The sequence below is a fragment of the Protopterus annectens genome, chromosome 17.part0 (genome assembly GCF_019279795.1).
Source record: "Protopterus annectens isolate FY-2018-M chromosome 17.part0, PAN1.0, whole genome shotgun sequence".
Classification (NCBI taxonomy): Eukaryota; Metazoa; Chordata; order Ceratodontiformes; family Protopteridae; genus Protopterus; species Protopterus annectens.
This window is the reverse complement of record NC_056751.1, coordinates 277,504,084-277,530,929: the sequence shown is the minus strand read 5'-3', so window position 1 is coordinate 277,530,929 and position 26,846 is coordinate 277,504,084.

The following is a 26,846-nucleotide window of genomic DNA, read 5'->3' as shown; positions in this document are numbered from 1 at the left end:
AAGTCTTGGTGGGTTCTGTTCAAGCAGCTTTAGTATGTACAAACACATCAGGATTCAGGCTTAATAACTTTAACATCAATAAACTTATAAACAAACTAGCTATTACACTTATATATGCTCACTCTCAGGCTGCACTGTCAAAATGGCACTGAAGCTAGCATGTGCGTGCTATTTATATGCACATGCTGATCTTGAAACACTTCTTAAAGGTATAACACACACACACTATTCTACACACCTGAACCAAAAATCAATCAGGGAACCTCTTGTTGTGAGGCAAAAATACTATCCACTGCTCCAGTGTGCTTCTCAGTGAACAATAAGAATAGACTTGTATAGAAAAGGCTATCTTGTCCAGTGCCTGACTTTTATTCACTTTTTCTAAAGTGATGTGTGATTGCCCATTAACTTAACCCATGTCATAATGTTTTCACTTAGTTCTATTCTCTGTAGTGTCATGAACAAGAAATCCTATGTCGCAGTGTGGAATGCTTTCTGTATATCAGACATAAAAACGCTGCTTGTTTGGAGTTATTTTGAAATTCTTGGATAAGGTTGCCTAGAGTATTCCAGTTATCTGCCTCTAGTTTTCCTTTTATGAAACCACATTGTCACTGTTGTATTAAGTTTGGTAAATGCTTGTTTAATTTATTTGATCATACTTTATCAAGAATTTATTGTATACATTTAATAAAGGCAATGGCCAATGTTCTTTTAATGTTTCTCTCTTTCTTCTCCCCTTGGGGCAGAAGACTATTCTAAAATTAGTCATCAGTAGGGGCAATTTCTGTTTTTGGCAAAGCACTATAACATACTTATGTGAATATCTTTTCTACTTCAGAACTACTGAATATGAATTCTGTAAGACAGCCATTTGGACTAAGTACGTTACTCTAAGACAGCCATTTGGGTTAGGTACTTTACTCCTTCATATATTTTATAGCCCATTTTACTTCTAGTGTATCAGTGCTTTGAGTCAATAACTGAACATCTGGAAAATCTAGTCTCATATTATATTCACAATGATTAATTCATTTATTTATGATTGCTATATTTTCTTTGCCATATAATTCACTTTAGAAAAGTATTATTAATGACTTGTTCTTTTCACCACTAGTGCAGAGAACCATATCTCGGTTTTATGATGCCTTCTGCTGTTTAGTTTCCCAATCTAGCAACCTCCCCCATCTCTAAGCTGAAGACAAAATAAATGTTCTGTCAAAACTGAAGTCTAAAAAGAAAACTCTTCTGTAATTGTACCAAACAGTCTGCTACAAATGTAGCAAGCAGCTTGCTACTGTTAAAATGCACACATAAAACTCTTCAAAACTTCAGCGGTGAATGCAAATACCATACTGGTATTCCTGTCTGAAAACTGGTAGTGCACTGCTTCGGCATCTGCTAGTCACATCTCCTACACCTTGATCTTGGGCACACAACCTCTTTGTTCCATCCTAGCTATGTCTCTGTTTTTTACTGCTACAAAGCATTCATACTCTGTTTTTCAGTTTTCTTTTTTATTTGACTCACAGCTCACATTTTGCACATCCATTTCTTAAGTTGATCCTTTTAACTGTGTAGTTGTAATGTTGCTAGTTCTGCATACATTTTCAACATTGATAAAGCAGATCCATTTCTTTTAAAAGCCTGTTCCTTCCCTGATTAATGTTCATGCTACAGATGATGTCTCTTATGACAAACTACTCAATACAATTTTGTCATGGTTCCTTAGAGAGATTAACATAAGCATCTATAGTCTCTATATGATCATCAGCCATTATAAAGAACAAATTGCAAATAAATGACAAGTCTTTCCAGGGTCAAAATAATTCTCAAAAATTGCCATTGCTGTCCTTCTACTCTTTTAGAAAAATATTTACTATTAACATTAAATATTAATTTTAGTAATTAAATACTAATTTAATATTAAGAACACTTTACAGTAATCTAACACTTCTTCACCAAAGCCTGTAGCACTAAAAAATACCCAGTGCCAATGCCAATGCCTGCCTCAGTAATGGTTGTGGCCTAATTAACTCTTTACCGGTAGGAGTGAATGGGCCAAGCTGAAGGTAATGGCCAGATGGTAGGCAACTGTAGGGGCCCAAATAATTTTTAAAGGCTGCTGCTTCTTTAGCAACATGAACTAATGTAGCGGACTATATCGTTTCATGCTTCTCAGTTACTTAGCTACAAATAAGGAAAATAACATTTCAGGGCTCAGTTTTGAGCTTTTTTTATTGGTTACAGTGTTTAATTCAGTTTGCTCACTGTTTTAACACAGCTCCACAGAGTTAGGCCACCAGTCACTGCTTTGGTGTATTCATCTGTGCAAACCAAGGAATCTGTTGCATTCTGCTAACCATAAGTAAAATTTTATACTGTATTTTGTACTTTTAAACTGTATTTTTGCTTTATTGCTGATTTTTTTTAAATTGTTCTTGCTGATTTGTTGCACTTTTTGTCTACTGTAACATAAACTAGATTCAAACCTGCTGAATCTGGTTCTGTTTGTTAAATTAAGCACTAAGCCAGGCTATTGTTTTTTGGAGAGGACCCCCCCTGCACTCTTGTGGCAGGAGAGTGCAGTTAGGACTCTTCAGATTGAAGGCTGCTGGCACAGGGCTCAGTTTTGAGCTTTTTTTATGGGTTAAATAGTTTGTCAGTTTGCTCACTGTTGCTACATAAACCCCGCATTTGCACGGGTTTGTGTTTGTTTTAACACAGCTCCACAGAGTTAGGTGACAAGCCGTTGCTCTGCTGTAGGCATCTGTTTATGCATAGTGCACCTCCATGCACTATCATTCAAAACCACATAGTGGGATAACCACTGGTGGGTATAGATGCAAAAACTTCAGTAGTTAAATTTTCCCTAAGTAGCTGCCAATGATCCAGCTGAGAAGTCCTTAAATTGCACTTAGCTGCTTAGACAGCACCTTAGCTGCACTTTTGCCTCTTAAACAGTCCCAAAACCACCAAATCTACAATAGTCTCATACCATTTAGAGACCTCCCACTAGTGTAGACCCTTTATAGAATACCCCATTAGTATAGTCCCCATTTGCATCCAGTTTTACGCACCCCTCCATTTTCTCTCCCCACTGTGACAACAGCATTTAACCTAGCATTAATGCTGGTCAGTTTCCCTTCATTTCTCCTACCGGCCTGATTGACATGGGTATCCTGAGGCAGTGTAGCAACTGCCTCATGTACACTGACAACCCTCTACTCCTAGAGCACCCAAGTACAATTTGTGAGAGATGCATCTACATTAAGAAACTGGAATCCTTGATCTCTCACACAGAACAGTATCACTGAACAGGTTGTCAGCTCACATACTACACCTCCTAAGCAAACCGTGCACTCAACAAATAAACCATCATGCATTGAGGTACTCTTCAGAAAACTACTTAAACACCAGAGACCTTCCAAACAAAAACATGCTATACCTAATACAGTACCTACAGCACTTAATATACATAAAAACACAAGCACCAGTATCTCACCAAATAAGCCCCTAAGGCAAAGTACATCTAAACCAAATTTTTTAGTCATAGATGACTTGATTGTGAGACACAAATGTCCCACTCACCAGGCTGGACAAGGAGAAGGTTACGATAAGCTGTCTTTTGGATGAGGGATCCATCAGATCACACATGCACTCAAGTCTGTCAACAACAAGTACCATTATGACTCCATCATAGTTCATGTTGGTGTGAATGACTTGAGGCATACCTCACTGGACTATATGAAGAGAGACATGATTGTGCTCTATGAATATGTGTCCCAGGTAAGTATGTCCCTAGCCTTGAGCAGCACTCTACCCTCACCTAGGATGATACCACAATATAAATAAAAAATGATTGACTTCAACAATTGGCATTGTTTCTGGTGTCATTCTAAGGAGATCCAGTTCCTATCAACCTGGAGTGACATGGTTGATAGACCACTCTGGTTTGTCTTATATGGCCTGCACCTGTTACCTCTAGCATTTTGGTTACTGGATAAGGCACTTGCCTCCCCCATAGTGCTATTTTTAGGCAAGGTCTCAAGAACATTTTCGACATGAAAATATCTCTCACAAATAAATTAAAGGTTACGCTGCTAAACGCTAAGAGTTTCAATCAGAAACTGCACTCTGTGGAAGCACTCCTCACCCTGGAGGATGTTGATGTTTGTGCAGTCACAGAAATGTGGTTCAGGTCCACAGATAGTATCCTGGCATTGCAAGGCTACAATGCTTTCCACACTTTCAGACTATAAAATGAATGCATGAGAACCAAAGGAGGAGGAGTATCTATAAATACACCTGTAGACTGGTTAGACAGGAAAACTCCATGGAGTTACTCCAGGTTCTACTAACTGTGGGTAAGACCCCACTTCAAGTCATTGTTAGCTATAGGCCCCCTTCAAAAAACTGAATTACCCATGCTGCTTATTTTGACCTACTTGAGTCAGTCAAATTACAACCAAACACTCTGGTCAAGGGCGATTTTAACTATCCCTCCATTGAATGGGAAACATGTATGAGTAGCAACATGCTTGCACAAAGGTTACTGGACTTTGTTAACACTAATGCCCTGGAACAAATAGTATGCAACCCCACAAGGGGCTCAAATATTCTCGACCTGGTCCTCTCCAAGAAGGGTGACCGTTGCACCACCACAACTATAGGACCCTCACTGGCTAAATCTAATCACAAATCAGTCACATTTGAAGTAGCTATAACACATGAACCCCTCTTAGGTGAAATCAGGCTAAAAAAATCACCAAAGCTAATTATGCCCTCCTAAGGGGGTAGCATAAATAATTTCCAAACTCCTGTTCCCACAGATGCCATTGACAACTATACTAAGGTATACAGAAATGTCCTGTGCAAACACTTACACAAATGTATTGACACAGCTGTACCTGATAGGATCAAAACAAGATCCTCAAGAAAAAAACTAGCCCCCCTGGTGGATATGAAGCATTAATAAGTTATACAACAAGAAGAGGGAGTTGCTGTAAAAAATAAAAAAGAGAGGTCCCAACACTGGAAGAACACCCTCTTCTGCTTGAACAAACAAATAACACAACATGCAAAATCGTCTAAGGGCTCCTTCGAAAAAAATGTGGCAACCATAGCTAAGGATGACCATAAGGCATTCTTCAGCTATATCTGTAACCTAAAAGTTAGGACCCAGATATGTGCTGAACTAGCTGTAGATGGCATCATACACACTGATCCTGTGAAAATAGCTAATCTATTATCCAACAGGTTTGGTGAAAATTTCACACCCCTGTCCTCGCAAATATTCCACAAATATTCCCTCTACATCCTCCCACCTTGAATCTCAAGGAGCAAGTCGATAATCCTGCATCTAAGGCCAAAAACACAGCCTCTATGGGAACAGATGGCATTCCAGATTAGGATCATAGGAGATTACTAGGCTATCGACCCAGATGTCATTTTAAGCCTAGCCATTTCAACCCAATGTAATACTGTAGAGGTACTAGTCAATACCCAAGATTGTATTTAGTGATGACTGCCCATGTCCAGGAGGATTGTAGGCACTATTCCCGGTAAGAATTTACAGTGCCTCATACACTCATCCAGGTTTCTCTTGAACAGTGTCATAGAGTCGCTCTATTTCACATGAATTGGTAGCCTGCTCCAAAGACGTGGCAGTTGCTGGGAGATGCAGCTGTTCCTCCAGCATGTCCTATTTAAATCTCAGGCCATATTTAGGTCCCTGGAATGGGTAGCCCTATACCCATTTGATTAATGGCTATGCAGTAAGTTTTATATGGTCTAAAACATGAGTGAGCAACTCCATTAGGTATTCTCTTCAACCACAGCCTGAGTACAGGTTTTGACCCTGCTGAATGGAAAACAGCAACTGTCACTCCCGTTCATAAAGGGGGTACAGCAACAGACCCTGTGAACTACAGATCCATACACTTAACCAGTCTTATCTGTAAGGCCATGGAATGAATTATCATCAACTTTATAAATAAGGATATAGGTGATCTCCAAACCCTTAAGCCAACACAGTTTGGTTTTGTCAAAGGCAGGCCATGCCTGTTAAACCTGGTGGACTTCTTCAAAAATGTCTCTAGAGCTCTGTAGATGAAGGCAAATCTGTGCATGTAGCCTACCTTGACTTAGCCAAGGCCTTCAACACAGTCCCACATTCGGGCATCATTGATAAAATCTCCCAGTTGAATATTAACCCTTATGTTGTCAGGTGGGTTGCTAACTGGCTCACTGACAGATCACACTCAGTCAAAGTTGAGGACTTTACCTCAACCAACAGACTTGTTACCCATAGGATTCCACAGGGGTTAGTGCTGTGCCTCTATTGTTTGTTATATACATCTCAGAAGTTTAGGTCAAAACAGCGGGGCTGTGGCTGACCAAGGTTGTTGACGACTGCAAATTAGGTGCAATATTTGAATCCCAAACAATGTCAATATACCTCAAGAGGGACTTAAACAAACCAGTGACTGGTGCCAAAACCATGGACTCAAACTCAATGGTAAAAATGCATTATCATTCCCTTCGGTAAAAACAATATCCCTGCAGGCTATCATATAATTAATAATATCCTAAGTAACCATGCAGTAGTGAGAGACTGGGGAATGCAAGTTGACTGTAGCCTAAACGCTGACCACCATGCGTCTACTGTTGCAGTAAGGAAGGCATGCTACGTTGCAAATCTCATTAGAAAAGGCATTATCTCAAGAGAGAAAGAGGTCATAACACCCCTCAAATTGACCATCATCAGGCCAATAACTGATTACAGTGCTCCCTTTGGTTTGTACCTTACCAGGCACTTGCAGCAACTTGAGAGACCTCAGAGATTTCTAACCAAGAAAATTCAGGGTCTCCAGCACATGTTATACATTGACAGACTTATGTCACTGTCACTGCACTTAGCAGAATACAGACTACTTAGAGGAGATTTGTGCCTGGCCTACACAGCATTCTCAGATCCAAACCTAATGGAAATGCTCCACATCCAGTAGTCGAATGGGAAAAGGGTCACTCACTCCAGGGATCTTAACCTGGTCTGTGACATAAATAGGACCTGCTGGAGAGACAGATGTGTCTCTCAGAGGTTGCCACCCCTCTGGAATAGACTACCAGTTCATATCAAACAAAACTCATCTATGACCCCGTTTAAGCGTGTTGTGGATAACTGGATGGGAAACCATACATTCCTGCTGAGGATTTCACCTATGATCCTTCTAAATATGGGCAGTCATCTCTAACTAAGATTTTGAGTTTGGGCATGATCCTTTGTATTGGGTTTCTCTAGTATTATATTGGGTGCACACAGCTAGCCTTTTAAAGACCTTTGGGTCAATAGCCCATTAACCACCTATGAACCAATGGATACAAAGCCTTCTCGTTTCAGCTATATTTTCTTGTATTGAAGTAGTGACAATGAATTAGATTCCTCTACCTCTAAACTCATAAGTTCTTGAAATTAAATATATTTCTTCATTTCTGTAAATATTTCTTCACTTCTTTAAATACATCTCTCCACTTTTACACCATCTAATATACTTGTAAATGCATGGATGTTTATCATAATTCTTTGTAGGCAACACAGCATATTCACACTGCGTTTTGGAATGAATTTGAACCAGATAGCATGTAGTTGCCTGTAACTATCCATTAGCATATTTAAATCAATGTAACAACAAAAACTGCAGACCTGGGGCAGATGTTACATAAATAATTAACAAATATATGAATACAGTAAATCCCAATACGAATAATACACTAGATAAAAGTAATGCTAGTTTTAAATTTAGCAAAAAGCAACGTTCACAATATGTAAGAGTATTCAGAAATAGCCAGAAGAGAGACATTAGTTATATATAACAAATTTCTTTGAAAATTTTTATGCATGTGTAAGCTTTATAAAAAGTCACTAAAAACTGAGATTTGTTCTTATAAATCTTAAATGCAGAATGAATACTATACATATATATATTTCTATCTAGTACAGGTTTCTGTAAGAGACCACATTGATAGTTTTAACCTCGCACTGGAGACAGAAATAGTGTGGGCAGTGCAACATAACATGTGAATCTGGCTAAAAGGATAATGTAGCTCATTCATTCTTTTAAGTGGGTAAACACTTTAAGCCTGTGCAGAGAAAAGTCTTGGCACTTATGGAGAGTGTTAATTACAGTTAGTCAGTGTTTTATATTTTACCTAATGTCATAGAATGTGACTAAAATGGATAGATCTAGATCTCATATAATAGTTTTTGGAACAGAATGAGGTACATTCTTTTGACTGATAGTTCAAGAGCTGATTATCTGAGTATCGAAGAGGCTAGAAAGTCTGAAGTGGAGAAATAAAAGCAAGTGGTTATTAAGAGCAGAGGTAGTATGGAGTTAACCAAGTATAAAAACATATGTTTAGAATTTAAGAAATCTTAAAGAAGAAAAGTGATCAGAGATGAAAATAGAAGGAAAAGTCTCTCAGGTATAAATGGGAATAATTTATTCTGGTCATTCTGAAGGAGGTTGATGCATTAACTTAAGTGACTTTTTGTTACACTTTTAGTCACTATGGTAAAATGTGATCTTCCCCTCAGCCTCATTTTGCAGTATCCTTAGATGTGAATATCATAGTGCGGATGTAGGAGAGGAGTCCATCAATGTGAAGTCTGAGGAATATGGCACACTCAAAAATAAATAAGTAAATAAACTTATTTTAAGGGACTGACTAAATTCATTTTTGGTAACGTTTTTAGCCTAAAATTGTATTTTTTAAGTTCCATTCAGTCCACCAACATTTGATTTGAATGCATACAAGCTGGACTAAAAAGAAGAAGGCTAGAATACATAGCACAGCTTTTCTGTATAGAGGTTTTCACACTGTGCCTCTTAACATGAATAATAGCATGGCTATTCTTACAATATTATGCTTAGCATATTACATATAATGAAGTTTACCATTCACCTTTTCTTTCTTTAACCCACTCCATTATATTACACATAGTGACATTTGACATTCACTTTATCTTTCTTTGTCCCACTTCCCAAAGAACTTCACTTATTCCAGACTTGTGCTTAATTGCATTTCTGCATCTTTAGATATCCACTTTGTTAAATTTCCCTCCCAGCTCTGCTTTATCAAATTACATGCCCACTATGACTTTTTTTTTAGATTTTGTTTCCCTCTGTCATAAAATTTTACTTGTTCCTTTCAGAATTCTGACTAGAACTGTGTTTTCCATCCTCAAAAGCATAATTCTTCCTCTTCAACATAGGTTTATAGGTTCATAGGAGGGAACTAGGCTATTGGCCCTAGGGCCTATATAAGCCTAGCCAAAAATGTACCCTGGCTTTCGCCACCCAAGAAAATTATTTTCCTGTGCCCCTGTCAAGCAGAGCCACAGACATGATCCCCGGGGTGAATTTCCTATCTCCCATCCAATCATCAAGATTTTTCTTGAACAGTGCTAATGAGGAGCTCTATTTGATATAGATAGGTAGTCTGTTCCAGAGTATGGGCAGTCTCTGGGACAGGAATCTATCCCTCCAGCATGTTCTGTTTATTGTGGTGATAAGATTTAGGTCCCTAGAGCGTGTAGCTCGGAGGGATTGGGATTTCTTTAAGTGGAGCATGTCCAACAGCTCTGGGTTTGATATAGCTTTGCATGTTAGGCATGAGTAGGCGATATGCAATGGGGTAGAGCTGGAGTTTTTTTAGACGGTCTGTGTAGGGCATCTGTTTGAGGCCAGTAATCTTCTTTGTGAGGTATTTCTGTGACCTTTCCAGTTGTTATAGATGTCTTGTGAGGTACATACCAAAAGGAGCGTTCTACTCTATAATGGGTCTAATGAGTGATGAGTAGAGGGGAACAATGACCTCTTTTTTTCTGGATGAGAAACCTTTTGTGATGAGGTGAGCCACATAGAAGGATTTCCTGACCACTGTGGCAATGTGATCATCAAAGGAGAAACTAATGTCCACCTGTGTCCCAAGGTCTCTTATCACATTTTTGGCATTAAGTAGACTACCAGCTATGTGGTAGTTCATGGGTACAAAGTTTTTACCAAAGAGGATGACAATACTCTTTTTGGCATTGAGATTCAGGCCATTACTTTGACACCAGGCATCTGTCTCAGTGAGGCCCTTTTGTAGTATGTCCACATCGTTAGGAATTTCAATTATGGTGCTTAGTTTGCAGTCATCTGCAAACTTTGTTAGCCAAAGACCTTCTATGTTAGCCTGTACATCAGAGAAGTAGATACCAAACAGGAGAGGACCCAGGACTGAACCCTGTGGTACTCCACTTGTCACTCGTCTGAAGTTGGATTTGGAGTCTGCTACTTTCACAGTATGGGTTCACACTGAAGACAATAGGAACATTTTTAAACTTTAGTATATCGAGAGTGCTCTTTAAGTTTGAGAAGAAGACATATTCCCCAAACTTCTCTTCATACAGCATCCTTCCCATTCCATCATCACTTCCAGTTTTTTGATCTCATCATCACAACAGAAATGTAGAAGATGGTGGCTATATGTACTTCGCTACAGCACAGTTGTCCATTCCCTCTCTTTCTTTCTTTCTTACTTTCTTCCATCTTACTCCTGATATACCAAATGTTTAAAAATGTTCCTATTGTCTTCAGCACTAACCCCCACACTAGCAAATAATTCCATTTCTGTTACCCTTACACTGAAGAATTTTTTACTCTTGTCCCCTCCTACCCACCCTGTCCATTCTCTGTATCCTATCCCAAGAATATTTCCAGATTAGTTCTGTACTACAATACTACTTCTAACCAACTCAACTCTTTAAGTTTGAAAAGACATATTCCCCAAACTTCTCTTCATACAGCATCCTTCCCAATCCATCATCCTGGCTGACTTTGTCTGTACACTTTCTTGCATTATGGCCTTTCTCATTGCAATACATCCAAAGCTGTACATAGTATCAAATATAAGGGACTGTTAGAGGAGCATTGTCATCATTCTCTCTGGATGAACAACTTAATATAGTTTATGGTTGTTGCCACCCACTCGTACTAAGTGAGTGCTTCCTGTAGTAAGATTTAAGTATTCTTCTTATCCATGGTTTTGAAGATGACTTACAAAATGTATATTGCATCCCTGAGTATTCTTTTCCCAGGTACATCACTATGCATTTAGAAGAGGTTGTGCTACATCTAAGACTATGCATCCACCCTCTTCAGGTCAGCTATAAAGAGAGTTGTTCATTTTGCCAAGGTCCCTGGAACCATAGAGTGGACTCTGCCCTTGGCTCTGGCTGAGTTGCATTATTTGAAATAGTGAGGTATTGAATCCTTGCATGCATGTGTATATGTATATGTGTATCTGTATGCTTGAGTCTAAATGCTTCAGATTGCTGGATGTAGGAGTGAATGTATGTGTATTTGAGTAAGTGCGAGTGTGCATCAGTGTGTCTATGCATGTGTGTGCGTGTATAGTACTTCAGCTTCTGTATATCACCTTGTGCTTTTTACATACCTTGCCAAGGTTCCACTATGATTCATTCAGGCTGGGTTACAGGCAGCTAGCCAAGGGACCTGGAAAACTGCAGAAACTCATGTTTTTTTTGTAAATATGGGATGTGTGTGCATATGTGTGTGTATATGAATATGTGGTTTGTGTGTCTGTGTCTGAGTGCGTATATTTATGTATACATGAATATGTGGTATGTGCATGTACGTGTGTGTCTGTGTTTCTCTGTGCACTAAAATGTGTGTGTTTAGACAAATAGCCAGTGTTAGAAAAAAATCATAGTAAATTTATGGTTAAAGTACTGAATGCCATACATCTTAACTTATATCCTACTGTTTGCACATCAATGTTCTGAGACATTGAGTATATTATTTTAGATTTTGCTTTCCAGAGAAGGAAATTCTAATATCAATGGACTATAAAACACACACACACACACACACACACACACACACACACACACACACACACACACACACACACACACACACACACACACACACACACACACACACACACACTTTAGAATTTTAGTTGAACTGATTGCTACTGTAAATTCCAGCCTACGTAATTCATTTTTTATTTATTGACTGTAAATGAATTAGTTATATGTTATAATTAATTTTGTAAACCAATCAAATTTCTCTACAGCTATGGTAGCGTTACCTTTTTAACTCCTAAAGAGAATAGCAAAGACATTCCTACTAGGAATATGCATATATGTGTGTGTGTGTGTGTGTGTGTGTGTGTGTGTGTGTGTGTGTGTGTGTGTGTGTGTGTGTGTGTGTGTGTATGTAGGGATGTATAATACTTCAGCTTCTGTCTTAGAATGCATGCCACCATGTGCTTTCGTCTCATGCTCAGCATGTATACCTCTTTCCTGTCCCCGAATTTGCAGAAGGGCCCTGATTTTTATTCCTATTTTTGTCACGTTCCTTATAATTTTTTTTGATTTTCTGGCTAATGACTGAAGACTTTAAACCAGTCAGGAATGCTAGACATTAGAGTATTATGCTTCTTACTGTTCATAAACTATGTTGATGTAAAACCTATTTTTCTTTTAAACTTCTTAAGTGAACTAGAGTAATAATATCATTATTTTTCAGATTTTGTCCCTCATTATTTTTTGTTAGGTCCATAGTTATTTAGCAAAGTTGAGAGGTATGCAGGCAACATTACCTCTCAACTGTACCTGATTTTATAGAATATTTCTCTGATTCTGCCTCATACTTTCAATGTTCTTGATTTTGCAGTTAATTGATAAGGAGTTTAGAAAAATGAATAACAGAAGCGTTACAGAATTTCATACTTCCTGTTGTATAGAAAATGCACATTAATGCAAAAAAGTGTACAGTAAATTAGAATAATGTTAAATAGATTAGTATTATATTACTTGTTTAATTGGAATTTAATTGAAGGGAAGATGATCAAGTGTTTAAATATGGTGGTAGTGATATTGTAATTGTACTTGTCTCCCTGTGAAGGCATACACAGAAGCACTTGGGAGAATTAAAGTTAATTTTGTTCAACTACCAGTTATGTGCAGACTTTTTCTATAATAATGTTCACTGCAGTGTCGTGTTTATTTATTCATGTAGTTTATTTATTTATTGATATTTGATTACTGCGAAAGTCCGACTGGGTAGGAACCCATTTTCAGTGGTTCCCAGAGAGAAAAGCTCTAAAGTATTACAAAACAAAGATTTTACAGTCTTGAAAATAATACAAAAAAAAAAAAAAATAAAGCACAGTTTAAATAATTATACCAAAATAGACATAACATGAAAATATTTGTTAAGAATAGATACAAAATATATGACACTGATTTAATAGTTAAGAGAAATTCTAGCCAGTTTATAGAGAAACTAAAGGTAAGTAGTATAATGTTAACAGGGACTGCAATAAAGTGAGAGAAAAGCAGGCCTATGATATATTTAGAGAGAAAGCCAGGGTAGAGAAATTGATAGAAGTAAGGAAGAGAGAAAAGAAGCGATGGTAGGGAGATGCAAGAGATGAATAGGTATTTATTCACATTTAGGGATATTCTAGTGCTGAGCAAGAACAGAGCCAGCTTTTAGCTAGGATGTCTTTCAGAATGTTTTTGAAGGGTGGGAGGCAGAGAATTGACAGTGATGGACAGAGAAAAGGAGATCCAGGACTTACCAACATGGTATAAGTACAAACAAAGCCCAGCAGATTTGATAGGTTTGTGAACAGACAGGACTATTTGATCACTGGAACACAATGACTGACTAGGAACATAGTTGTGTAGAATGTTATTTGGTGATGGACAAACCGATGGATTCTGGATAATTTTATAGATAGTAAGAAGTTGTGTATATGTTAATTGATGAGGTAGTTCTAAAGAGTTTAGGCATTTCAGTGCTGTACAGTGGTGGATTCCGAAAGGGGTATTTGCTGCAAATTTAGCAGCTTTGTTATAGCATTGTACAGGTTTTGATTTTTGTGATGCCTGAGGTTAGTAAGGATGGAAGCACCAAAAGAAGAGCGGGGAGGAGATAAGTAGTGGCAAGTGTAGCTTTAGTTCCATCAGTGAGAAAGGTTTTTGCTCTGTAAAGCATCCCTAGTTTTTGATGATTTTGTTTTTCTTAAGCAAATTTGTATATGCAGGTCAAATTTATGGGGTCTATATTATATCCTCGAACGCTTAAAAAAGTGAACGCTGATTGATCAAACTTATTTTCGCGAAACTGCAAAATATCAAAGCAGCAGAAACTCAAATTTTTTCCTAGGGAAAGAATTTGGTTGTCCGTTTCTGTTGCTTTGGTATTTTCAGTGTTATGGTGGAAAGTTACAGGTCGGATTCAGGTAAGTGTGCGATTGTGTGGATGTGTGTGTTAGGGTGATTTAGGTGAGTTAGGGTTAGGGCTCAGGTTAGGTGTGTGTGCGATTGAGTGGACATGAGGGTTAGGGCAGATTTAAGTGAGTTAGGGTTAGGGAGCGAGTGAGGTGAGTGTGCGATAGTGACGGACCTTAGGGTTAGGGTTAATGTAAGTGGGTAGTTAGTGGTGTGTGCATAGTTTAGTGTAGGGTTAGGTATCAGATTTTAGGTGTATGTGTGTGGATTTCTGTTTGTTTGGTGTGCTTGTGTTTTGTGTATGTGTTTTGGATCAGCTATTTTTTTCCCTGGGAAAAAAAATCACTGATCTGACAGTTCGAGATTGTAAGCTTTCGCTTAAATTAGGTCGATCAATCAGCGTTCGCGTTTTTAAGCATTCGATGATATAATATAGACCCAATTTATGATTATCATTCACTATCATCCCTAATAAATTGCTATGAGAAGTGACATCAATGGTTATATTATCAAGAGAGAAGACTTTAATTTTTTTTTTTCGATGGGGAGAAAGAGTTTGAGAAAAAAGAAGTGGCTTGCTTTTTTGGGGTTGAGCATGACTTGTGAGTTACATAGCCAAGTTTCAGTTGCAATTAAAGCTTCCTGAGTAATTTTTTGGAGATGTGCCACATTGTCAGATGAACAAATGAGTGCTGACTCATCCATGTGCTGTATTAAAGAGCCTGTTGTATGGATATGTTAAGAATGTTGGTGAGAATGTTAAAGAGGAGGGGACCAAGGATAGACCCTTGTAGTACACCTGTGGTCAGTGGGAGGATGAAGTGCCATTTTATTGACTGACACCCATTAGATAGGTAGCTTTTGAACCATAGAGGGTTAGGCTGAGAGAGACATTTTGAGGACATTTGAAGTACAAGTTTTCTGTGACAGCCTGTGTCAAATGCTTTAGACAATCTAAAAAATAAGGAAGAGACTAGTTTGCCGTTATCTCTAGATTTATTGACAGCATCTGTATATGTTAGAAGGGCAGTGCTAGTACAATGGAAAAGATAGAAGCCATGCTGTCTGGGGAAAGAACTTCTTCCTGCAGGGGATGGTTTAGCAATTGTTTTTAGTATATTTTTCAAGTATTTTGGAAAGAGGATAACATTGCTATAGGTCTTAAGTTAGTAATGTCTGATGAATGTCCTTCTTTGTAGAGAGGGCTAATGTGTTTTTCCCAGAGAGCGGGAATGTGAGATTCCTGAATTGACCTATTTATAAGGATTGAGTCAGGGTAGGCAATGCTATTGGCTGCTACTTTAGGGTTCTCACTTGGAATGTCATCAGCTGAAATAGAGCATGGCTTGTGTTTGTTTGAGTACTTTTTATATAGAATGCGGGCACAGGTTTGAAGGTGAAAGTTGATGTGGTAATATGTGGCTGCTGGGCAGGGTTAGGATTAGATGTTGGGGAATCCTTGTTTAGAGATGCTATACTATCTATGAAATAAGAACAGAATTGGATTGAAGTTTTGAGTGATGAGTTATTGGGAGAGGGGTCAGGGTTGAATTTATGGCTGGGGTGCAGTATTTAGAGTTATGTTTACTATTATTCTGAAAGTTATTACAATATAGTTTTTGACTTCATTAGTTTGCTTTTAGTACAATTGCGAATCATTCTGAAGTTTCTAAGATATTCTGGTGTTTTATATTTTTCCCATTCTTTCTATGCTTGTTCCTTTATCTCAAATGATAACAGGGAGTAATCAGATTCGAGCCAATACAAAACAAGCAGCAGAGCGGTACCAAGTAGAATAGGTTTTCTTTCATTTCTTGAATGCACAAACCTGTTAGCCAGGACGACTAAGTAACTGGCATATACAGTGTAATCTATTGCTCAAGAGAAAGGACAGTAACCAGTTTAGTAAGTGGCTCTTATACTGCAACGATAACCTGTTGGGGGGGGGGGGTGTTATAAACTAATGTCCAGTACAGGCAGGCATGTATTTCAGTAGATTAAGTTAATACACAGCAAGGTTCTTCAAGTTACATTTGCTTACATTGTACAAAGACAAAATTGTCAGTGAAAATGTTTGTGAGCTGGCCCTTGTGGCAGAGCTTCTGCAGTATCAGGGTCAAATGCAGTGACCAGGGGCTAGTGTTCAAAGACAAAATTCTCAGTGAAAATGTTTGGGAGTTGGCCTTTGTGGCAGAGTTTATGCAGTGTAGAGGTTGAAGGTAGAGGCTCTGCACTGTGAGAAAGTTGGAAAGTAAGTTAATATTAAGAATTGCTCACAGTTAGTCCCCCCATTATGTCTGGTTATGCCCAGAAGTCTTGCGTAAAGAAGTAGAGAGTTATGCAGTTCCCCCTTCCCCCAACACATTCATTAAGGTGAAAATATAAAACATATTTTTATTTATTCTGTTGTGAGCAGTGTTTTATCTGGTGTCATAACACAATTAAATCTGGAACCTACAAAGGGTAGCATTTCATTTGGGTACCTAATCCCAGTCTCCTTTTTATAGAATATTAAGAAATTAGGCTTCGGCCATGAGCTGCCTGTTTCTTGATCATGTGATTAAAATGTACCAATTCATACCAATTAGTCATATTGGTTGTGTGAATTTTTCTGTAACCATCTCTTGGCTGCAAGTTTAATGTTGTTCACGTTTAATATTTACGTGTGTGTGTGTGTGTGTGTGTGTGTGTGTGTGTGTGTGTGTGTGTGTGTGTGTATACACATGCATGCATTTGTCCTTGTATGTGAACATCCTATGATAAAATTACTATTTATACAACTCCTACATTTTTTAACAAAATTTTGGTCCACAGCTCATGTTCAACTGCTACCAACCAATAAAAAGAGAAAATGCCACCAAAATTCCGCTATTCATGCTAACAAACATTTGACCACCACCCCTTCCATATCCTTGGCATCAGCTCATATTTGAAGAAACAGCTACTGTTACGTGCATAACTGGCTACTCTACTGCTAACATTCAACAAGTCAGAGGTTCCCCTGCTATGACATGTATAGCAAATGCTATAAGTACTACCAGTTCCAACTTCTGCAAGCTGCATGCAGCCACTTATCCTTATCTAAACAGAGCCTACATTTGCTATACTGTAGAGCAGGTAATATCATGGTAAAAGCAAGTAGGCTTAAGACTCTGAAAAAGGTTCACCTTATAAAGTCTACAGTGAGCTGTCAGGGCTATGGCCAAAAACAGACTGAAACCATAGAGTCCATGCTATATGGCAATTACAATAGTTGCTCATCTGTATGCAGTCTTAGTATTGCAGTGTTCTAATACCAAACAGAAACCAATGTATTTTACTAATGTTGCCTGTTAATCTCTCCCTCCCCCTTTCCTATAATCATCTCGGTTCCTAGCAGACAGACCATGAGTGTGAATGGTATATTCAAAGGCCATGCATTCAGTTGACAGTGTGCATCTAATTCACGTTTGGAATGGGGTGAAATAAGACCTGGAAATTCATTAACACCTACATAAAGAGTACACCATTCTGAGTGAGCAGACAACACAAGCATAACTCATAACCTCTTCCTCCTAATTTTAGTTTCCCTACTAATTTTCTTGCAGATTTAAATATCGAAGAGGATTCAGAAAGGTTACCACAAAATGTAGACTACATGTACACTTAGTGTAATCTTTCTGAGTGACTGGAAAGCAAAGAAATGTGGTAGGGATTTTCTTGAATGCAGATCATTTGCTCTTAGTGTAGGCATTAATGAATCCGGCCTGCATCTTCCTTTATAAGTTTGGCAGAAATTGCTCCGGAATTATTCTTAAAACAGCTCCAGTTAACAGTTTATACAGTGCATATCATGTATATGCATATTTCATCACAGTGTAAAAAAGGTTAACGTCCTTTGCAGGTCACTAAATGCCCCTCTGGACCTCCGTCCCCCCAGCCTTCAGCATCTTATGGCACCTTTGCACTTTGCATGCTCTGTGTGACATCATGGACAAACAAATTTAATGGGACTGAATCTTTCTTGTAGAACTTCACTTTTCAGTCACATTTTTCTCCCGTGAATGCTCCCTCTTCTCATTACTGTTGCATTTTGTTTTACAACCACTTTTTCACCACTTGCACATCTTCATATAGTTTTGCAATAAGCCTGCAGTGATGTCAAAGTGAAAGGCTTCACTGAATTCATCATATCATGTGTTGTACCTATTCACCTACATAGAAACATTGCCATATTAGTAGATCAGGCACTGCTATAATTGCCAGGATAGAGCTGTTAAAAATCCAGACCAGAATTCATTAAGTGGTCTGTTTTGCTCTAGAAATCTTATGAACCTTGACTTCAGTATGACACAACCAGTATCATTTAACACAACAGTAAAGTTGGTCTCTTTGTTTGATAGTAGCTTGGGCTGTACTGTCATTGAAGATGTGTACCATTATAGATTATTTCCAATCCCCTTGGATCCCCTTCTCCTTAACAACCTGATGGCAAGTGCTGTTAGAGATACAACAGAAGTCTCAACAGCCTTCTACAATAAGATTCCATTTGGCCTCTGCATCTTTCCTTCTCTTACTGTCCATATCATTTTCAACACTTCCTCAGCCATTTTCATCTAATTTACTCATCCATTCCCTCTTATGTCATGTCCTTATTAGTTGGTAAGCTGCCCTCCATTTTCTTGGATAACATAAGCACGGAGATCTCAACTGTCCCTGTTTAGGAGGAACATACCTATTTTCTGGCCTGATTTATTGGTGCACATGATATACCTATTTTTGGAAGTATGACCCTATTTGCAGGTGTAATTTACCTTTTTACACATTTTTCTTAATCTTCCTCATCACACATGATTTTTGAAGCTGTTTAGTACACATAAAGGGGTCTATATTAGATACTCGAATGTTTGAAAGTTCGACTACCATATGGTCGACACCATATGATCGAACTTTCAAAAGTTTGAATATCTAATAAAAAAATAAACTACGCAAAACAGCTACCTGAACACTCTAAGTAGGGGCCCCCCACACCACCTGCTCTTTAAATATACCAACTCTGAGATCACACTACAGTGCAGAAAAGGGAAATCTTCCCATTCTGTGCTGTACGGAGATCTCCATTACAATGTTCGAACATTTAATATAGACCCTTAATAAAGCCTACATGAAATTATACTAGTGGAACTAATAATTTAAAGAAAGGGGACACACATTTTGCATCTTTATTTTTCAGAAGCAAAAATGAATGACATTGGGTAGTAGAATTTTACAATACAGTTCCGTAAAGTCTACAGCTTTTATATTATCTCTTTGATAATGTGCTTATATTTTTCCATCATTTTTGTCAATCTCTGGTTTTTAAGCACAGTTCTGTGTGGTAAACACGTTCCTACTGATATTGGAATTCTATGCTAATACGATGTCCAGACTTTTGTCTGGATGCACCTACTGTTACCTCGCCAATTTATCCTTCTATCCTTCATAAACCATTGATTTTTCTTCTTTAAATTTAGTTTTATTTCTTCTTGTTGTACTGCTTTTTTCACAATCTTTGAACTGTTTAAGGGTATGTGCATTATCGAATAATTGAACTAAATTTTAAACAGTCATTATCACAAGATGAGATATATACAGAATGTGAAGATCTATTATTCTAGAAAAAAAAACTTCTCTCTCTTAACCTCTGCTATGATTGAGAGTTTACTGAAACAATTCTACCTTGGTCTGTGATTTACTGTGGAGCTGACTGGTAAGAGGAGTTATATTTAAATTTATATTTTATTTTTTATCTCTGTTTTTTACTGTTTGTAGGAAGGAAGTGATAGCTGCTTGCAGACAAGGAGATTTATTTGATTTATATTTTGTTGTTTTACATTTAATTTTCACTGCTGGTTGTTAGAAAGGAATAAGGTTTAGACAGGCAAGCTCTAGCCATCCCAATGGGCCTAGTCAGCTATAAATTCACACAGAATGCAGAGAGGACAATCAAGAGCTTATCTAAACAATCTTATCTTGGCTTGCAATTTACTGATCTTTACTGTTAAAAATTAGTTCGACTGTGAACGGTAGTGAGTAAAGGAATTACACATGTGTCTGACTTTCAGAAATTGTATGGTCAAAACAACTTTACTGTACTTACTTTAGTACTCAGTTGTATATTGCTGGTGTGATTTTTGTCATAGAAGTTGATTTAAGTTCTCTTTGAATTCTGTGATTACTGATTTTGATTATTCTTTTCTTTTATAATATTTTATTAATTTCAAGCTGAATATGGATTCCTTAAATTGAGTATGCAATTAATGATTTGGTAAAACACAAATATCTTGTACAGTATAATAAATGCTATACATATTTAAAGGTAATACCTGATAACAGTGGTGATCTATGTTCCTCATATCAAAAGCTGGATGATTTGCTTACCATTATTAGAAGTAAACTTAAACTTACTGATAATGATTGCACTTGTGCAATTGGCACAGTTTGGAGAATTGTTGTTACATATAGATAATGACTAGCCTGTTGAGATAAATAATGTTAGGTAAAGAGCAAATAGAATACATTTACAAAATGATGTGTTTGTTGTTTGTAAAGATCATTCAGTCCCTATGAAACAAGAGGATGCCCCTGACACCTTTGGAATTCTGGATGCAAGTATTCAGCAATATGAGGATTCAAAGTGTTTAGATGAAAAAAAAAGAAAGAAAGGAACAAGTTCACAGCAAATAACAAGGAAGAAAAAGAAACTGATTAACTTCTGCAAACTAAAGGGAGTACATACAAAAAGGACACTGATTTCTTATATAAGACACAGATTTTCAGGGAATAACAACATATTTCTATCAGAAAACCTTCAGTCTACAGAAAAAGGTAGAAAAAAAGAGTCAAGGGCCAGTGAAAAAGAAGAAATCAAAATTAAACGTGGAAGGATTGAAGAACATTACTGTAAGAAAAAAGAAGAGAAAGACAGATGTTGACTACATGGCTCAAGCTGTAGATGAACAAAGCCAGCTGGATGAGAATTATATACTTGCAAATTTATATTCAATGAAAATGGAATTAATAAGACTAATGGTGAAGGTCATTCCTTTGTTACAATTGATAGAGCAGATACTACTGTATTAGAAATTAAAGATTCTTCAGACCTCTGACTGTTAGTAGGGAACTTACAGCCCTCTTAGATAGTATAGCTTGTACTGGTGTTAGGAAGTATTTTTCACAAATCACCTATAGAAAGGACAGTCAAGTCACCATGAATGAAAAGATTTTTGGGTAAATACATACATGGAAAAAATGTCCCGTTTTAAAAAAATGGAAATGTGTAGAGTATACAAGCCTAGTTTTGGGCACACGTGTTCAGATAGGATGGCATGCATTTGTCAAGATCAGAGAAGATCATTTTTGCAGCAGCTAATTTGCAATATTTGAAAAACACTAGGCAGTATTTTTGCAAGGTTGAAAATGTAACAGTTCACAGATAGTAGCATTTGATGCATCTCTGATGGTTGTTAATGCTAGGAACATTAATAATAAAGTTCCTTTATTGGAAAATTTGCTACATTCTCACAAGATTGATGTTATTGTTTGTGAAACATGGTTAAAGAACAATGACTGGAAACCAGTTTGGTCAGGGCATAAATGTTTTTGCTGTAATGGACATTCTATCAAACAAAATCAGTGGAGGTGTTATAATAGGGATTAAAGATAGTTATGAGACCTGTGATTATTGCATGTTCAGTGAAAACACCAATATTATATTTTGTGTAACTGTGACAATAAAGACAACCCTGGAACATATAATGATTGTTGGAGAGTATAGACCATGAAATTCAATTGCAGATGACCTAGAGGAATTTATACATTTCTTGCATGTAACACAGTAGGGAAGAATAATATTAGCTGGGGGCTTAAATTTACCAGAAACAGACTAGAATAGTATTGATTCCACAACATTAGTAAGGAAATTATTCACAACATATATTCAGGAACAACAATTGCTTCAGATTGTAAATCAACCTGCCAGGGAACAGAACATACTAGACATTGTGTTCCTAAAGAAATTACTGTTGCTTCAAGTCAAGTTTTACCACTGTTGATATGCAGTGATCATAAGGTTATAAAGGCTAATTTATTGCTAGATAACTCTGCCAAACTGAAATCTAAACCAATGCACAGAAGGTTAATTACAAATTATACTGAAGAAAAACAGTCAGTGTGCAAAACTAACTAAAGTGGTGTGTTCAGTGGAAAACCTGCAGTCAGAATGTGGAAAGTTTTGAAGGAGAAATTGTTTAAGTGGAAAAAATAAAAAAAAAATGTTCAACATCAGGATCTAGGCATACAATGTCAGGGGGATATAGTTCCATAAGAACAAGATATCTAACTAAGGTGAGACACAGAAAATATAAGAAATAAAAGAGAGGTTGAACTATAACTTTGAAAACTGAAATAAACAAGTTAGACAAACAAATTAAGCATAGCATGAAACAAGATCAAGAAACATTTGAAGAAAATTTATATAAAGATATTGAGCATAATAGGAAGCCTTTTTATAGCTACATAAGATGTGGAAGGAGTAAAGACATACAAACTGATAAAATGTGTGCAGTTTCTAAAATTTATTCTGAGATACAATAGATTATAGATATATTTACAAAATCTTATTTTTAACTCCATGAGGGGGTGATACATTGTCCCAGTGTAATCCAGGTAACCTCAGATACTGGAATCAAATTAGATTATATTGAAAAAGAACTGCACAAACTGGATCCAAACAAAGCACAGGGAGGAGATGGAATTAATAATAATGACCTGATAGCACTTCAGCAAGAACTTACAATACCATTACATCTATTATTCATTAGGTCATATAAATATGGGGAGAGTCCTCAAGATTGGAGACATGCGCTTATTAAACCTGTCTTTAAAGGAAAGGAGAGTAGGACAAACCCAGAGTCATACAGACCCTTAAATCAACTTTCATGTTGTAGAAAAATAATGGAGATGATAATATTGGATAAGTTGTTGTCAGAACTGGATAGGTTGGGACTTGAAACCATATATCAGCATGCACATGTTGAAAATAGATCTATTACCACCTGTAACATGATGTTCTATAAAAATATAGTAACAGCTTTGAATGAAAAATTGTGCTTTGATGTAATTCATATAGATTTAACTTCAGCATTTGATGAGGTGATACATAAAACACTGATCAATAAATTAGAGAAACTAGGTATTGATGTGCTCTTGAGATCATGGCTTACAAATAGGACATGGCAAGTATCCTATAGCAGCTGGACAGGTGAAATTCTTGGTTACAGTCAGGGTGTCACACAGTATTCTGTCCTAGGCCCTTACTTCTTTAGATTGTATCTTCAAGATCTAAATTTTTCATCTAAGGTGTTCTACAGTCTATAAGCAGATGACCTGAAATTGGGTAAACTGATTACATGTGTTACATGTCTGCAAAATAACTTGACAAAACCCACCATTTGAGCACAGGAGTATAATATTCTGATAAATACATAAAAAAGTAAGCATATGAGATTTGGGAGACATAAATTGAATGATGAATATTTAATACAGCACACAGTGATTTAAACTGTCGACTCATTTAAGGACCTGGGTATATGGGTATATCCAGCTATGAGTTTTTCTAATCATATCAGCCAATTGTTAATGATAATTATGGAACTATAGGTTGTATAAAATGATTTATAAAGCCTTGGAAATCAGAAATGATATGAAGTCATTGTTTGTTAGTTATGTTAGACCCAAACTTGAGTATGGAATAACAATATGGAAACCTTATAAGAAAACATGCATGAGTAAACTGGAAAGAGCACAGCAGAAACATGCCAAGGGCATCCATGAATGGGAAAATTTAAGTTATCATGAAAGACTAAAATATCTGAAATTGTATAGTATCTCTTATAGAAATCTAAGAGGAGATCTTATTCAGGTATATAGGGCATTTAGAGACAACTACCTCTGAGAATGTTTGGGGTTATCAAAAAGTAGTAGAAAATCATCAGACAACCTATGTAGAAGATTCTATAGGAATGAGAAGTGTACTAATTGGTTCTCTGAGAGAGCAGCTGATGCATGGAACAGACTACCAAATTATATTAAAGCAAGTACTGGTTTAGATATTTTTAAGAACAGCCTGGACACTTATTATGGGAACAAGTGTTCTGGTATATTGACAAGCTAGAAGGGCATTAATGTCCATGCTTGAAATATTTGTATGTATGTATGATTTTTAAAGGCCAGTATTTTAACTGTTTATGCTTAGAGGCTGAGAGATATTGTAGACTGTTGTTTTACTGCCTAGTTTTGTTATTATTTGTCCTATCTTGGAGAGACTTAACACAGGTACTGTTTCCAGTACCACAAGCTCCTCTTCTCCCTGATGACCTCCAGCTATACTACTAGTGACTGGGTTCAGTCACCAAAACCCCATGTATAACTTTAATGACAAGACCTGTCTGTATCCTGTGATTCTATCTCTCTCTCTGATCATCTACTACCCCAGATTAGCACAATTTAATCACTTCAAACTTTCATTCTATTTGCTCATTCTTTCTTTCTTTATTCTGTGTCATTGTAATGCTGTCAAACACAACACAGTACTTGATCACACGTGTGTCTCTTGTAGTCCCACCTCATTCTATATTACTTCATCTTTTCTTACAACATGGTATTGGCCTCCTTGCTAACCATCCTCCTTATTAATTTTCAGTTTTATTGTCATCACGTCCTTACCTTAAGTCTACACTATGGCCATCTGCTATGTCTGTCAATCTGCTTCATCCTTGCCAGCCAGCAAGGACAGGTTATAAAGCTTCTTCCTTGCTGATTTTTTTCTCCTAATTCTGTCTACCATCTCTAACCATCTACCATTGCTAACCATTCCTCCTGACCACTCCTTCCTATCAGTGACACTTAGTATTGACTCTCCTGAGTAGTCAGCATGACAACATCTCTAGCTCTCTTACTTTGCTCTAAGTTCTTCATTTCTTCATCACACCCCAGGTACTTCTCCTCCATAAAAGTACTTAAGCTCACTCTTGGTTTCACATGTTGAGAACCTTCTTCCTTTCAAACATGCAGATAGCTTTTCCTTCTATCTCATTTACTGCCACTCAAGCTCTTCCTGACTTGGTCTATGGCCTCTGTGCTTTAAACTGATTACTCTGGACTTGTCTTCCTCTTTGTCCTCTTATCCCTGTCTCAGTGGTCTGTTAATTTCCAAAATATATTTCTTATGGTATACTCATCCCAACTTCCTTGCAGCCAGCCATGACTGTTTAGCTGTGGATCCCTTCACAATGTTCAGCCTCTTACTCTATTTATGTACCTGCAGTAATCTTTGGAACTGTACAGTAGATTTTAACATTCTTATCCTCTCCTCTCCTGTCCTCCTATTTTCACCTATCATTTTTTTTTACATATTGTCTGTTTGTCTAACTGCCAAACATTTACTGGCCTATGTCTTCCTATAAAACTGCTACCAGTTTGTTTTTAATTTTATTTGTAAAGTAACATTATTAAGATCAAATATAAATGCATACTAACTCATAATTTTAACAGGAACTACTTGCAGTCCAAAATCCCAACAATAAAAAACAGTTCAGTGTTCATAATTTTCCATACTATTTAAGTCTGCTCCTGCAGTTCTCCTAAACAAGCTAAATTTGAGTAAACAAAAGTTATATCATCTGGTATTTCAATTGCCCAAAGATATGGGTCAAAACTACCATTAAAACTACATATATACCACTTCTAATGCACAAGCTATGAGCTATGATTAACTATAGCACATGTATCTTTATTTCTTGCTGTCTCTTCTGATGTTTGATGATGTAGACCCTTATCTGGTGCCTAGCTGACTACTGTGCTATAATGTGTACCATTAATGATCCTGAGTGTCTAGCATGCAGCACTGCACAGCCATGCTAATTAGTAAGCACAATGTGCCAGCCACTGGCAGAAGTTATTCAATAAAAATGTACTGCTAGTCTACTACCCATGCCTGAATCCTCAGGAAAACATTCAGACCAACATCTGGAATCAGATTATTAATACTTAAAAGTACTAAAAAAGAGCTTGCTCTTATTTTGATTACGGGATTCTTTTGGAGTTCTGAAAAAGACTAGCTAAATCTTTACTGCTGTTGCCCCCACCCCCCTGCATTGACTATGCTTACAGGCTGTTAACTGGTTAAATCAGGTCTTTATCGAGCTCAAAGAAGAGCTATTAAGTTTGCAACTCTAGTCACCTCCATTATGCCAAGGTTGGCACCCAAATATTCAGTATTTTCCCCAAGAATGGGAGGTTCCTTTATTTTTTTCTTTCCTCTACCCTACTCCCAGCTCTTTTGTCATCTTCCCTACAATATGCTTCACACTTTTGTAGGACTGAAATGTTATATTGCTTTCAGTCCATCCTGCCAACATGACTGCATTTTGAGGCGGAGTTTTCTGTGACCCCTAAATAGCACTCTAGACAGGCTTCTTCATTCCTAGGTCATGGGTGACTGAAGCCACCT